The sequence below is a fragment of the Cataglyphis hispanica genome, chromosome 16 (genome assembly GCF_021464435.1).
Source record: "Cataglyphis hispanica isolate Lineage 1 chromosome 16, ULB_Chis1_1.0, whole genome shotgun sequence".
In the NCBI taxonomy this organism is placed as follows: domain Eukaryota; kingdom Metazoa; phylum Arthropoda; class Insecta; order Hymenoptera; family Formicidae; genus Cataglyphis; species Cataglyphis hispanica.
The window spans coordinates 726,862-742,762 of NC_065969.1; the positions used below are offsets into that span (position 1 = coordinate 726,862).

The window sequence follows — 15,901 nt, forward strand, 5'->3', positions numbered from 1 at the left end:
TATTAGAGATTAGTGGCGTACGTGCAAATATAATAATATAAGCATCTGTTATCTTCACTAGTGATAGCTTATTAAAGAAAAGAAGAAAAAAATTAAAATGTCAGATTTGCTTAAAAGAAAATGATACATATTTTCATTTTTTACAAATAATACAAACAATATTGAAAATGATGATTATATTTGTACGATTTTTAAAACAATTCTTAATAATTGTTTTAAATCTAGAGCTATTAAATATAGAAATCTGATAAACGTGCAATCTAAAGACAATGCATGTTTCGCGTGGTCAGTGGTCGCTGCTCTGCATCCAATTGAAAGAAACGCGAATCGAGAATCGTCGTATCCGCATTATACGACAGTGCTAAATCTTCAGCACATTGAGTTTCCAGTAACAATTAATCCAATTACAAAATTTGAACTTCATAATGACATTTCAATAAATATATATAGTATCGAAAAAGAAAACATTGTTCCGATACGTCTAAGTAAGTTAAAAAAAGACAAACACGTCAATTTGCTATACATGCAAGATTCACAAGACGTCGGACATTTTGCGTGGATTAAGAAATTTATCCCGTCTCGTGAGCTCGTAATTGAGCAAGAAAAATCACAGGAAATGTATTTGCGATCGGTATATTTAATAAAAAATTATTTTAGAAATATTTAAACAAAAATAAAAAAATTTCTTTTACAGATATTTACACTATTTTGCATCGGAGGATAAATTGCAGTCGTATACAGTGGACTACCAAGAGGACGAGTGTGCTATCCGGCTATCGAACGAGAACGACAAATGGCTCAGCTTTGACAACTACAATAGAAAAGAGCGGCTGCCTTTTGTCGTATATCGATTTGGAGCGCGTTTTGAAGAAGACGGAAGAAGAAGAAAGGAATTATTAACATCATCAAGTATATAGCATAGCTTATTATATACATTGCGCGTACAACGAAACATTATCCGCGCATCATTCCCGCCGTAATACCGATTGTATCGCATGGTTCGTCGAAGAACTAAAAAATTTAGCACATCCGGAAAAATCGCCGTACTACCGATAACGAAAGAAAAATATATTTCATTCACAAAACACGTTAAAGATACCACCGAAAGATCAGATTCGCGAAGCGATATTAAATTGCGTTTCATTGATTTATATAAATTTTTTTCAACCAGTCTCAACAAATTGGCATCTTTTTTAAATAAGGACAAATTTAAAATTTTACGTTCCAAATTTTCCACATTATCTGATCACGATTTTGAATTATTGACGCAAAAAAGTGTCTTTCCATACAAATACATTGACTGCGTCGACAAGCTGGAAGATACATCTTTATCAACGCGCGAATCATTTCACAGTTCTTTGACCGATGACACTGTATCCAAGATCGATTACGCGCACGCCGAGAACGTCTGGAGGCGGTTCTCCGTTCGAACACTAAGCGAATACAGTAATCTGTATTTAAAAACGGATGTCTTGTTATTGGCCGACATTTTTGAAAATTTCCGCGAAAGTTGTATTAAAAGTTATGGGCTTGACCCTGCGTATTGCTATACTTTATCTGGTTTCACATGAGACGCCATGATGAAGCATATTCGTGTAAATTTCGAATTGCTCACCGATATCGATGGTTATGTTTGTCGAACGTAATATTTGCGTTGGTCTGTGCCAATGTTCCGGCAGATATGCACGAGCCAATAACAAGTACATGCAGCCGTATGAACCATCGATATCTTCATCATATCTAATATACTTTGATATAAATAATTTGTACGGATGGGCAATGGTTGACACACTATTCCGATTTTTGATGGGTCGACGACGTGTCCAGTTTTGATACATCATCGATCGCGCTCGATTCGCCTACGGGATATATCCTCGAAGTCAATCTCGAGTATCCGCAACATCTTCACGATGCGCACGCTGATCTACCGTTTTGCCCGATAGACGATAAACCTCCCGGTAAACGGGAGGACAAGCTTCTCGCGACATTATACGATAAAAAGCATTACGTGATACACTATCGCAACCTGCAGCAGTGTTATGGTCTTCGCTTCGCAAAGATTCATTGCGTCTTGCAATTTTCACAATCTCCATGGCTTCGCGATTACATCGAACTTAATACAAAATTCCGAACACTTGCGAGAAATAATTTCGAAAAAAATTTAATATAAATTAATGAATAACGCGGTATTTGGCAAAACATTGGAAAATGTGCGCAATCATGTTAACATAAAATTAGTAACAAAGTGGGATGGACAGTATGGTGCAGAAGCAATGATCAGAAAACCAAATTTCCATAGTAGAAGAGTCTTTTCGGAAAATTTGATCGCCATCGAATTACGCAGACTTGAAGTGAAATTTAATAAAACAATTTACGTCGCTATACTCGATATATCGAAAGTTTATACGAATTTCACCATGAATACATGATACCGTTATATCGCAAAAATTGTAAAATAATGTACACCGATATAGATAATTTAATTTATCACATTAAAAGCGACAATGTATATAAAAACATGGAACACGATATCGATAGATTCGATACGAGCGATTATCCGGCTAATAACATGTACGATATACCGCTTGTAAATAAAAAAATGCCGGGTTTAATAAGAGACGAAAATAATGGCGCGATCATGACCGATTCGTTGGACTTATAGCAAAAATGTACGCGTTGCGAGTAGATGGTAAAAAAGATACGAAAAAGGTTAAAGAAGTCATGAAAAACGTTATCGCAAGAACGATAACGTTTGACGATTACACGCGGTGTTTGAACGAAGAAAATGCGTCATTGAAATGACGCGTCAACAATCGTGTATTAAGTCAAAATTACATGAAGTATATACCATCCGCGAGACAAAAATTGCTCTAAGTCTGTACGATAATAAGCGGCATATCGTACCTGTCGTGCCTATTCTCTAACTTTAGTAACGACGTTGTTATTATCGTTAGGTGTCCTTGCGCAACTAAAACGTATCGGATAATTGCTGCGCAAGGACATGTAACGATAGCGAATTTGTCGTTAAAAGTTACAGAATAGAGGTACAAGACACGTTACCATGGGGACATTACCAGATACCTTTATAAAATGTATGTAATTTAGCGTAATGTAAATGTAATGTATTATGTGTACGTATGTATGTATATATGTGTGTATGTATCAACTTATCGATAGGAAAACAAAAAAAATATATATCTTTTTTTCTTTTTATATTTTATATTTTTTATATGCTGTATACATATTACATATATTATATTTTTTATATATTTCAAATCTTTTATATGTACTTCATATTTTTCATATGTTAAAATAAATACAGTTTGTATTAATTAAACGACATTGTCCTTGTGTATCCAAGAATTGTGCGATCTATTGAATCCCAGCCATTTCACGTAAACCTCGTCATCCCTCCTGCGCAGTACTTTCTCGACAAGATACGTTCGGATATTCCACCTACTAAACTCTATACATATGGAAAGCGCTGTGCTACTCAAAATGCGGCCCAACAAAAATTGCATTGATCTTTGTTTCTTTTTCTCTTTCTGTTGTAAGCCTTCTTTTTTAATGATAAAATCACCGTCATAAAAGTCTAAAGGGTAGTATTAAGGTAGTATATCGTTTATATATACATACATCATACAAGAGCTAAGAAGAAACGAGACAAAGATCACACAATGCCCTCTTTGTCGGGCCGCACATTTACATTAGATTTATATGTGGGAAAGCGCACTCCAGTATGTATAGAGTTCAGTGGTTTGGCCAATCATTGCCGATCTTTAGCCGGACGCAGGTCGATGAGATGCGTGCTTGATAGTGTGCATGAGCGCTCCGCCGTTACGGCGACGCATCACCACCAGGCGCGCGGCTGACTGATTTACGTCCAGCTAAAAGTCAGTATTGATCGACCAAGTTTTATTCAATAATAACTTCTTTATTAAGTTATAGAAAAAAATGGTAAAAAAGTTTATTGTGCTCTACCCACTCACGAGCGCTAGCACAATCTTCACCAGACATACTATATAAAGCACTATATTATACATATACATCAATGTATTTTCTTTTTAATTTATTTAATAGAAAAAAAATTCTTTTTTAGAAGAAATTATATATTTACAAAGTTTATAATATATGGAATTTATTTTTGAATTTATTAGCAAACACGATTACAACGTGTCTTAACATACTCTTTTATTGTTAATATCAATCACTTAACAGTCTATAGAATAAATATACTTAAACAATATATAATTCCTTTTAGAATGTAGTTTGATAAATGATAAAACCAGAAGAAATGAAATATTTTTTTACATTTATTGATTTATTAAAGATGTTTATACAGAGTGTCTATTGTGCATTTAGTTAACTATAAAATAAATCTATTTTAGTTATACGACCTATTACTTTAATTATACTGCGATTTATTAAATATAATTTTTCTTAATATTGGAAATAATAAAATAAAAAAACTTTATTATATAAATTTTTATTTAGTTGGCATAGTTTTTCGATATAATTATTTTTTTAGGAAATTAAAACAAAAATTTTGTATAACAATTTAATTAAAACATTTTTATTTAAATAATAATAAAAGATATAAATTTTATAGCATAAATTTTTATTTATTTAGCGCATTTTATATCATTATTTTTATAGAATATATTTTTATAGATTATATTTGTACAACCTTCTTTGATGGAAAAGTAACATATATTTTTATAAGTTATTATTATCAATAATTTAACTTTGTTTTATAAATGCATATAATAGTTTTTCACAAATGGCACGTATACTTGGTCTTTTTATCTTTTTTAGTAATATCTTTTCTAAATTGCAACTCGGTTGCCAGAAGAAAGTTTACATTTACTATACAAGTTTACAATAATTACTTCACAATAATTACTTTAATTTGCAATGTTAATAACAATTTTTAGTTTCTTGAATTTTATCATAATAAATGTGTAAAAATTTCTATTCAAATCATGTTAATAACAAGATAATAAATCATAAAATTTTCACAATTGTGAGATGCAAAAATAAATATTTTTCTATTATTTATTAAAATACAAAAATGTATTGTCCAATGTCAGAAATATTTAATATTATAGATTCTCATATATTTTGTACTCTTTGCTTCTATTTGTTCCTTAAAATTTAGATAATAAAACAATTCTTTTTTCACGTATTTATGTTATAATTTCTTTCGCTTTAAAACATCTAAAAATAAAAGGAAACAATTTCAACTTTCAAAAATTATATTAAATAATGTCATAGAATTAGTAATACCTCTTTTAAAATGCTTATAAAACATTTATAATTACATATTTTGAGAATCTCTAAGGCTAACAATTTTTATTTATGAAAACTTTTTAAATATTTTTTATGTATAAAATATCGAAATCATTTATTTACAATAAACCTCTCTTTTTTAAAACTCAGCATTTTAATTTTTAATTTTTAAGTATATTAATAAGTTATACACAGAATTTTATGCGATATAAATCTTTATTTTTCTTAGTCAATTAAACAACATTTACAAAAAATATTTTTTTACAATGTAAGATTTACAAAATGATATTCTTCATCCACATACAAAATTTTTTTTGTGTACATTATGATAAAAACTACTTTAGCAAGTATTTTGTCTATTGCAACTGTATCGTTTGGATAACGTTCTGTTAAACATTCGTTCGGTACATAATGAGTACTTACGAATTTAGAAAAGCATCTTCCAATTTCTACGTTATCAATTTCTCTTGGTGAACATATCGATAGCTGACCTAAAATAATAAAACATATTTAACGTTGTACAGGTGAATGATCATAAAATTCATATGTGATTTATAAGATTATATAAGAATGCTACTAATATTCATACTTTGTTCAATGTAACATATTTTATTTATCTCAGTGAGAATGACATAATGCGGTTCTTGTGTACTGTCTGCAAATTGATGACATATGCAGACATGATATTGTTTATATAAACACAAATATGGAAACATATTACTCTTTTTTAATCTGTGCAAAAATTTTTTATTGCATGTAGGATGCCATCCAATTATTACGCCGTTATGATTGATTTTTGCATTAGAGGAATAATCTCTATGCGTTACAATTATGCCAACCGCAAACTTAATCTTTTTCGGCCTTCTTTTTATTTGTTTCTGCACAGCATTATATTTAATCTGTGGGAAAGTAATAACAAAATTCAAATTCACTATATTTTGTCACACAAACAGTTTTAAAAATAATGTAATTACTTAAGCTATAAATCATTATAATTAATAACATATTTTATATTTATATATAAATATATTAAATTACATTATATAATATATTATATAATATTATAAATTATATAATATACATTACATAATATATAACTTACCTTTATCGTATTTGTAATATTTTTAAATTCATTTTCAATATTTATGTTTTAATATCTTTCAAGGAACATCGATATAAAAATTAAAAAGATGTGAAAATTCCATTTATAATATGAATTATAATTATTAAGTAATTTTTGATAAAAGAATGTTATCATCTTCTGTGTTATCTGAAAAAAAACATGTAAAGAAAATATCGATTATAGACAAAAAAATAAAAAGAAATTTATTTTTATTTAATGCTAATAAAATATATTGAAAACCATTAAATTAACATATTATTAACAAAAATAATAATTTATTTTTATGAACTATTATTAAATTAATATATATAATTACCCAAATGTTATTTAATGAATTCATTGAATGGTATGATAAAAGTCCATTATTCGGATATCTCCCTCTAATAATGTTTGACGGACAAAGCTTGACATCATCGCTTACTTAAAAATACTCTCCATTATACCAACTATTGTATCATTGAAAATATAAAAAACATTTATACATACATTATATATATATATCTTTTTAAACATATAAAAAAAGTATTCATTGTAATTAACACACTGATAATTTCACTAGCATTTATAATAGATTGATTAAAAATGCTGTGCATAAATCTCAACTGCGCAACAAGTTACATTTTTTAAAATTATTGAAAAGATTTGACAGCAAATTTTTTAGTTTAAAATAAAAATAGTTTTGTAACATGTTTTAAAAAATTATACTTTTTATATATTAACCTTGTCTAAATAAATTATATTTGTTGTCTTGCACAAAAATTTATTTTGTTATTTTATACGTTTTAATATAAAAAATTAGTAGTTTTTATCAATGAAATACAATTTATAAAACAATTTAAAAATTTTTTTTAAATCTAAATATGTGAATATGTTTATGTAGAAAATAAATAAAAGAAACATTTTTATAATAGAAATTATATTGTTCCGTATAAAAATCTCAAGATGACTTTAATTTTTATCGAAAGTGTTCGAGATTGTCATTCTATCTCGAACTCAGCATGGAGATGCCGCGTGATCGCGTCGTCGCCGCGCGCGCGATGCGAGGCAGCGTTTCTGCGACCGAGCGAAAACGCGCGGCATCAATAAACACCGTCGCCCTTCTCGAAGGATCCAACATGAAATTGTGACAAACAAGTCGCATAAAAACTGTCGGCGGAAGTGAGCAAATTTCGGGAGCCTTCTGGATCCTTCGAGAAGGCGGCGACTTTATAAACGTGAGCCGACGGCCAAACTCAGCAGTCCGCTAAGAACAATCGTGTACACGCTATCCTAGTGATAACAGAAATTCGGTTTCGTGGAGAAATATTCACATATTTCAGTGCCGTTGTGTGACTACCGGAGTTATTCCAAGACAGACGATTTATCGCTGTTCATCCGCCGCGTGCGAATTACGATTACAATCGTATGACACGCGTAATCTGTCGTGTGACTAGTACATACTTAGTGTGCATCGTTCAAGACTTAATCGCGTTGCGATACTCGCGGGTGTGTCCGTCCGTTGTCCGTCTCACTTCGCGCTTAACTTTCCGCGGCACGCTCGCTCGCGCGTCCACATCACATTCGCGCACATTTGCTGATCCTTCGAGTCGGATCTCGCTGTTCGGTGCCTGTGGGTGCAGTGAGTGCAGTGCCTGTGATCTTCGGAGCTTCTCCTGTCATCTCATCCTAAAAGACAAAGATGAGTAAGGACACGGACTCAATAACTCGAGTGCAGCTGGTCCTATACGGGCGCATTGCACGCTCATATGACAACTTGCGGAAGATGGGGTCCGCCAATATAACGGTCGGACAGGTGGAGTCGCGCCTCCAAGCTCTGGAGGCCAACTGGACGAAATTTGAGCACAACCACGACAAGTTCCTCGCTACCGGAAAGTCCCTGCGCGAGAGTGACTATGTCAAAAAGGACATACAAACGGTAGCAGAGGAAGCTTACCTCACCCAGAAGGGCATGTTCCTGGATACGCTCCGCCGTCTCAGATTCACGGAGAAAACCGAGGCTTCCGCTGCTGGAACACCTTCGTCACAGCCACCGCGAACGACTTTGCCGAGGATACAACTTCCTCAGTTCTCCGGATTGTATGAGGACTGGCCGTCGTTCCGCGACCTCTTTCATTATTTCATTGGGAAGGATGACTCGACCGCCAATGTCGAGAAGCTTCACTACCTCAAGGCGTGCCTGAAGGGAGAAGCGGAACTCCTCATTCGCAGTCTGCCCACGACAGGCGAGAATTTTGATCGCGCGTGGAAGGTTCTCACGGACTATTACGAGAACAAGCGCCTGCTTGTGCGATCGTACATCGCGAGGTTCGTGGCGATTCAACAGGTAAAGGGTAAGTCGAGCACAGATTTGCGTAATCTTTACCACGGTGTCTTGAGTACCGTCGGCTCACTCGAGAGCATCGGTCGACCGATAACGAGCGGCGAGGACCTGTTTGTTCACCTCGTTGTCGATCTCATGGACTTCCGATCCCGCCGCGAATGGGAGAGCGCGATAAGTGACACGACGGATCCGCCGTCGTACGCGGAATTGATACAGTTCCTCGACCGATGGCTGCACACGGTCGAGTCGTTGCAACCGTCCAAGCCAGAACCAAGTGCCGCGAAACCGGGCGCGACTTCCGGACGTTCGTCGCGAGTGCTTCATGTGCGGAAACCGAAAAGCAATCGCGACTGATGCTCCTTGTGTCACCAAGAATACTACATAATGTTCTGTGACGCGTACAAGGCGAAAACGGCATCGGAGCGACTTAGAGGGACATCAGTTGTGCTTCAATTGTCTCGGGAAGCACAAAGTGAGTGACTGCCCGTCGAAGAAGACGTGCTCGACGTGCGGTGCGCGTCATCACTCGACGCTCCACAACGCGTGCAATTCCACCGAAGTCGCCAGACTTCGAAGGAGCTCCTTCTCGGTGCCGACGTCTGTGCATACATCCTGCAGCCAGGCTTGCGACGCGGAGAACACCGCCAACCTGTGGCACAGAAAACAATGCTGGGTTGGATATTGTCGGGTTCCGTTGGCATTACAGCCGTAACCCGGTCCGTCCAGACTCACCACTCTGCGACAACTCGCCGATGACGAGAAGGCCCACTTCCCCCATGAATCAGCTGTTCTACGCAGGGATGTCTACGTGGACGACATCCTCACGGGCGCATCCTTCATCGAGGAAGCCATGGATCTCCAGCGGCAGCTGACAGAGCTGAGTACGACGGGCGGATTTCCGCTGAGAAAATTGATCGGCCAAAGACCCCCGCCTGCTAGCGCACATTGCGCCGGAGCACAGGACACAACGCGACCTACTGTCTTGGACTCCGCAGGAGAGTCACGCTACTCTCGGCCTCCACTGGCTCCCGCGCGGGGACTGCTTTTCCTTCTCCACCAGGTCCATCACTGTGTCAGCTTACACAAAGCGGTCTGTTCTTTCGCTGACGGCTTGCCTCTTCGACCCACTGGCTGGCTCCGATCGTCATAAGGGCAAGGATCCAGTTCCAGTCCACGTGGCTGCGAGGCTTGGATCATCGCCACTCAGCCTGGGGAGGACAGGCAGGTCCTCAGTGTGGTTACCATCCGGACCGCAGCCTCGGAGCTGACCCGCTCAGTCGTCAAAATCGTCCTCTTGCCGAAGAGCCGCTCCGACGAGCAAAAGGACGAACCCGGGCATCGCGGGAGCACTGCCTTTCGTGACTAACCAAGGGCGCCAACACAGGGAGTATCTTAATTTTCCGCGGCACGCTCGCTTGCGCGTCCATATCACATTCGCGCACAGAAAGAAAAAATTTTAATTATTTTTCTATATGTGTATATAACGCGCGCGTTAACATTTTGTACAATGTTAAAAAAGAAATCATGTTATGCTACAAATTTTTCTTTTATTAGTTTAAAACAAATTAATAACTTAAGAAAGCATAGAGATATCTTTATAAAAAAAGTTTGTGTATATATATACCAGAAAGATTGAAAAAGTTTTAACAATGAATTAAAATTACTTACTGTTTTGGTTTCCATACGATGCAATATCTACTTCATTTTATCATCAGAACGCTATATATGCCGAGTTTTCTAGTTTCGATGTGGCAGTCACGTAGCAGTCAATAGATATCTTCGAAAACATCTTACAATCTGTTAAATTATATTAGAAAATTTAAATTATATATTAGAAAAGTTATAGATATGTTAAACATTTATAAGTTATAAAATTATAGTTATATTTGCGCAATGCATAACAGATTATTATTATAATTTAACATAATTTTTAAAATAACACATATTTTATGTATTTGGCTTCGAGATCTGATATCATTAATAATTGTGCAATTTATGAATTTCTAACTTAGAAGATATATATTTTTCGAGAACACACATTATTTGCCTTGATTCCGCTTCGCTCCAAAAATTATCATCAATATTGTTATCTTTCCACAAAGAAAATTGCTCTAAAGTTGTAGAACAAATTAAATGAGATGGATATTTACTTTTACATGAAATATAACTGTCTGTGTTATATCATCTAACCATGTTTTAACGACTGAATAAGTCACATGAGGGTAAAAATATTGTGCCAATCTTAAGCTGTTTTTCCAAAAGCAATTTTATTTTCGGCATATTCATAAATTTTATTTGTTCATGTATAAATATTGTTTCAAATAAATTAGAAAATATAGTTTTTAAGTATATATTTTTAAAGTATATATTATATATTAATTTCATAGTTACATATAAATTAATATTCGGAACAAATATAAAAATTTATAATTTATTATAAACAATAATATAGATTTTTTATTAAAAAAGAGATGTATAAATATATTAACTTTTATAACCGAGTTATAATTAACATAATAGCAATGGATAACAATTTATACAACATACACATATACACAATATGTTATCGAGACACACCTGCTGTGATAATCTCGCATCATTTAAATTTGTTTCTTTGGACTTTCTTATCTTTTAAGTCTTTATTTTTATATAATAATTGTTTAATATTTTACGTTTATACAAGACGTTTTAAAATTTTACATTTATAAGATTTTTTAATTACATTTTAATAATATTTTTTTAAATACTGTATAAGAGAGATAGAGAGAGAGAGAGAGAAAGAATTTTAAATTCTGATAATTTGCAAATTAATTTTATTATACTATATTTTAATATATTCTTATAATTTTAAGCTAAACGTATGGAATCTCTACTCTATGTTTGTGGAGTCTCTTTAAAAAATTAAAAAGTTTTAGCGTCGCTCGTTGTTTATTTAGAAATTAGTAACAAAATACAAAGTAAGATTAATGAAAGTAATTTTTGACATTATGTTTTTGACATTATTTAAGAAAAAATATATACCTTGTCGAAAGTGTATATTGTTCTCTTATAATTCCCGAGAAGTTACTATAAATAATGCTTCACACATATATACGCACATAATAATATAATGTTATGGTAATATTATAATGGTTGTGTATTTCTTAATATTGATATTAGAAAGTACATTTTATTCATTAAACTCATCTTGTTAATAACTTTTTAATAAACATAACGAGCAACGGCTAAAATCTTTTTAAAATTATTCAGAGCCGTTTCCTTAATAATATATATTAAGGCCATTAAAATCTGTAATCACTCATGATGTGCATATAAAGGATGTCAAAGTGAATAGGAAGTTCCTTTACCATTTTACGATTTTCCTAATAATTATTGAAATATTCATTAAAAATGCTCGGCCAGTCCGCGCTTTGTATAAGCATGCGACGAGAAGAGACGTTCTATTATTCTACAAATAATACAATAATACAAAAGTTTATTTCTGATCTACATTTTTCATAATTTAGAATAATTTATTTTAAAATGATACACACATTGTTATAACAAAAGAAAATATTAAAAAATAGAATAATATTTTATACTCCTAATTTAATAATAAAGCCTAGATAAAGAAAAGTTGAAAGTATAATCTATGAAAATAATTAATTATAAATAATAGCAAGCTATGTTTATCAGAAAACTTGGAATACATTGATGAATATATAGATTGGATAATGACTCATCAAGCCCTTAGATGTATGAAGATTTTAGTTTTACTAAATCTTTTTCTCTTAGTACAATCATATTAAATTACAACATCAAAAACATGCTTAATTTTCACTGAATCAACAAATACACACACACACACACACACACACAATTTAAATTATTGAAATAACAACTAATAACTTTAATTTTACTTTTTACTATTTCCGCATTTTACTATTGCTTTGTTAAGTGACAAAAATCTATCGAGTGTATAGACATAAATTAGATTAAATAGATATAAAATAGATATAAAAAAGTTAGAAATAGAAAAATACATCTGATAATATTTGTTTTCCCAAAACTTGCGGAGTTATTTGCCAGAATCTCTTATGCGTGCACTCAAAATTCATGATATCTTCTATGCTGTTGGTTTTGTGTTCTAGAATAGCAATCACTTCTTCGGGCAATTGTATTATAGTAGCCATTGGAAAAATTTAATATATATAATAATTTACAAAACAACTAGCAACAAGCGTTATTAACTTTGTTTCATTATTTTGATTTTGTTACACTTTACATATATATATTTTACATATATATATAATATATTTGTATATATATATATATATATATATATATATATATATATATATATATATATATATGTGCGCACAAAGTTTGTTGTAGCTTCTAGGACTGCGATTCGTCTGTAACATGCACTCCGTTTGGTATGATTCAGATGTACTTTGTTCCGTGTTAAAAATTCGAAGAGGGAGAGAAAGAGAGAGAGAGAGATATGCAAGATATACCCAATCAATTAACACATACCTTTGCAAATAAAATATTAGTAATTTAATATTTGTTTAAAATATCTAAATATATATATATATATATAGGGTGTCTTAGATCACCCATACACTCCTTTTCTTTCAAAAACTAAATATTTTAGACAAAAAGGTTTTGAACAAAAATTGTATGGTTTTGAGGGGAACTTAAGCGATCTTTTTCACTCGCAAGTGTAATTACGATCTATTTATTGAACGATTCGTTTTTATCACCAATCGACGAACCTTGCAGCGACTTCGTGCAAAGAAGAAATCGTAGAGTCGCCAGGACGTAACAATTGCATTATTTCATAATGTCGAGTAATATATCGTGTTATATAATATTTTTGCCTAATTTAAATCTAAACATAGATAAATAAAATCTGTGAAAATTGCTTATCTTTATTTTGCAAGTATTTCTTACAGTATCATTACAATATTTTAGTTTAATTTCAACAAAAATTTTTTGTCATACTTAAAAACATAGTACTAATAAATATGTAATACTTATTTGAACAACGTATTATTGGCCTATAAATGATTATAAATACTTATTCGTATGCGCATCATGCGAGAAACGGAACGCTGAGTGTATCCTTTTCTATGACTTTTATTCCTATTTCTTATATAAAAAGCAAACGCTCGGTCGCCTAGATATACTACTGTTTATGATCGGAAAGCAACCATTGTCTGTGCGGATATTTTTGCGGGATTGAAAAGAGAAAGATTTAAAATCTATTGTAACGATCAACAAGATGGACTTATGAATCTAGCCGACAGAAATTAAATATGATTATTAAATGATATTAAATCTGATTATTTTTAATTTTTCTGATTGTATTTGATTTGTAGATCGTTTGTGAGTCTGTTTTTAACATTTGTGACAAATTAGGTTTTTGTAATTAACAATTTTATTTTATAGCGTTTTTGAATGGACTGATTAATCCAATTCGGATCAATTAATATTCTATGAATTCAAGTCTTATTACCAGAGGAAATGACGTCATTAATTGTCCTCTAAGCGACTAATCCTGTTACATTCGAAAACGCCATAAGTTTTGTATGCCACAGCCTTAATATATAGAAGTCTGTGGTTTTCTCTGCTTGCGTTGCTTGCGCAGGTTAAAGGTTGTAAAGATTATGATACTTTCTACGTTGAATGAATAGGCATATTAAAAATACAATTAATCGAATATTGTCACATCACATTACAATAAATCTTTTTAAATATAATTCTTGTATTATTTTTTTTGAATGTTATTATTTTATATCATTAAACAATTTGATTAATTTCAAAATCAATTTTGGTTTCCACACAAGTTGGGGAATTGTTTCTTCTGAAAAGTCAAAATTATCTGAATTCTTATATCTTGTTTTTATAGAATGGATTGAGTGGACTCGATATTGGACTTGTTTTCAATACACTAGCCAATGGTTTTTTGTTTGCATCAAAGGGGATAGCTGGGCTTTTACGAATTTGCTGAAGATATTCTGATGTATGTTGTGCAGTATTTCGTAAGAGGCTAAAGATTACTTTTTTCTTTTCCAAAGAATTATTTAAATTAGTTTGTTTTTTTGTCCGAGTTGATAATTCCTGCAATAATTAGTTTTATATATTATTTCCATAATACATTTCTGTAAAAATATCAATTATAAGATAAAATTAGAATATTGGTACTTACATCTTTATGCATTCCTTGATCATTATGCATAACATTTTTTCTAATGTCTCTTTTAAGACTAAAGATTTTTTTTGTAGCTTCTTTAAGTAATTTTTTTTCTTTGAAATTGGTGAGATGACAGTGGACTGATCTTTATTAAAAGTATGTTTCTCATGAAATACTATTTTCTTTGGTTTACATGTTATATTATTATCTGTCATGAATGTATCATTCATCTGGCTCAATTTAATTTTTTTAGTTTTATTAAATTTTTTATGGGCTTTTGTTTTTAATTTCTCCTTGTCTTCAATGGTTACATTTTTATCAAATTTATCACATGTTAAATTATGCTTTTGTTTCTTATGTGGTACTATATCTATATCTATATCTTGCAAATTAGCCTTCATATTCATAGTTGAATCAATTGATTCACTTTCTAAATCAATAGTGTCTATAATAGAATTCTAATAAATTATAATAGAATTTTAGTTCCTGAGGTATTTTAATCGAAAGTTTATCAAAATCTTCATTATAGACATAACATAATATAAATTATCATTATAGACATAAAACTTCGGATAAGCTATTTGTAGCGCCGTGGCCCCTGTACATAGACAAACTCTTCACATGCCAGAAAATTTTTGTCATGTACTTGGCGATTTTTTTTTATGAACTCGGCGTCGCAACGTTACCGCGTCGCTTGATACAACTCTTATTTATTTTTAATTATGTTAAATATTATTACTATATATAACTATAATCAAGAAAGTGTATTAATGATACTTTCATATTTACAAGAATACTTCACAAGATGCGATGTATTTTCTTATAAATAAGAAAAAAATTAAATCACATAACTGTTTACGTAAACAAAAAATACGTTTTTCAAATTTTACAAACAAATTTTTATAGAAAAAATAAACATGTCAAATATCATTAATACACACTCAGCATACTTCTTATACAGGGTGTCCCAAAAATTTTGACACACCCGAAG

At 32.1% G+C, this 15,901-nt stretch overlaps 1 protein-coding gene across 1 annotated transcript in view; it reads right to left on the reverse strand.

The window, feature by feature from the left end:
- LOC126855609 (F-box only protein 21-like) overlaps positions 1-15,901 on the reverse strand; it is a 102,614-nt gene that overhangs the window by 22,975 nt on the left and 63,738 nt on the right. The gene's annotated exons all lie outside the window — the stretch shown is intronic.